The sequence below is a fragment of the Elephantulus edwardii genome, unplaced genomic scaffold (genome assembly GCF_000299155.1).
Source record: "Elephantulus edwardii isolate Elephantulus edwardi_28Jun2011 unplaced genomic scaffold, EleEdw1.0 scaffold00010, whole genome shotgun sequence".
Lineage (NCBI taxonomy): Eukaryota > Metazoa > Chordata > Mammalia > Macroscelidea > Macroscelididae > Elephantulus > Elephantulus edwardii.
In genome coordinates, this window is record NW_006399760.1 from 31,090,657 (window position 1) to 31,091,821 (window position 1,165).

The window sequence follows — 1,165 nt, forward strand, 5'->3', positions numbered from 1 at the left end:
AGCTACAATATCCCTAGTACCACGACCCCTTCTAAACCCAGCCTGAACTTCTGGCAGTTCTCTGCTGATGTGCTGTTCCAGTCATTTTTGGATAACCTTCAGTACGATCTTGCTTGCATGTGAAATCAATGATATTATTCTATAGTTTCCACACTCTGTAGGGTCACCCTTCTTTGGGATGGGAACAAATATGGACCTCTTCCAGTCAGTTGGACAAGTGGTTGTTCTTCAGATTTCTTGCCACAACTTGGTGAGCATGTCCAGGGCAGCATCTGTTAACTGAAATATGTCAATTGGTATACCATCTATTCCCGGGGCTTTATTTTTTGGCATTTCCTTTAAAGCAGCCTGAACTTCCTTCTTCATCACCATAAGCTCTTGCTCATGTTTTAAGAAATTCTTCTGTGTCTGCCAATTCCTTTTGATACAGTGACTCAGTATATTCTTTCTATCTTCTTTTAATAATTCCTGGGTCATTTAATATTCTTGCTTAAAGCATCCTTGATTATAGCAACTCAAGGTTTGAATTTGTTCTTCAGTTCCTTGAGCTTAAGAAATGCTGAGCGAGTTCGGCCCTTTTGATTTTCTGACTCAAACTCCTTGGACATTTCATTGTAATACTTTACTTTGTCATCCCATGCTGCCTTTTGAAATCTCCTATTTAACTCTTTAGTATCTTGAATTCTTCCTTCTGCTTCCTTCTGAGAAGAATGGGAATCCCAGAACACTTGATTGTGCTAATGAGAAACCTATACTTAGACCAAGAGGCAGTTGTCAGAACAGAGCAAGGAAACGCTGCATGGTTCAAAATTGAGAAGGGCATACACAAGGGATGTGTCCTGTTTCCATACCTTTTCAACCCATGTGCAGAACAGATTATCTGGGAGGCTGGGCTCTATGAGGAGAAATGTGGGGTCAAGATTGGTGGAAGATCTAGCAACAATCTGCGTTATGCAGATGATACAACGCTGCTTGCTGAAACTGGAGAGGACCTGAAGCACTTGCTGCAGAGGGTCAGGGACTGCAACCTTCAATATGAATTGAGACTCAATGTCAAGAAGACAAAGATTCTCACCACTAGACCAATTGGCAGCATCAAGATGGATGGTGAAGAAATTGAGATTGTTCGTTTACAGCTTCAGTTTGCTCGGCTCCACGGTCAACA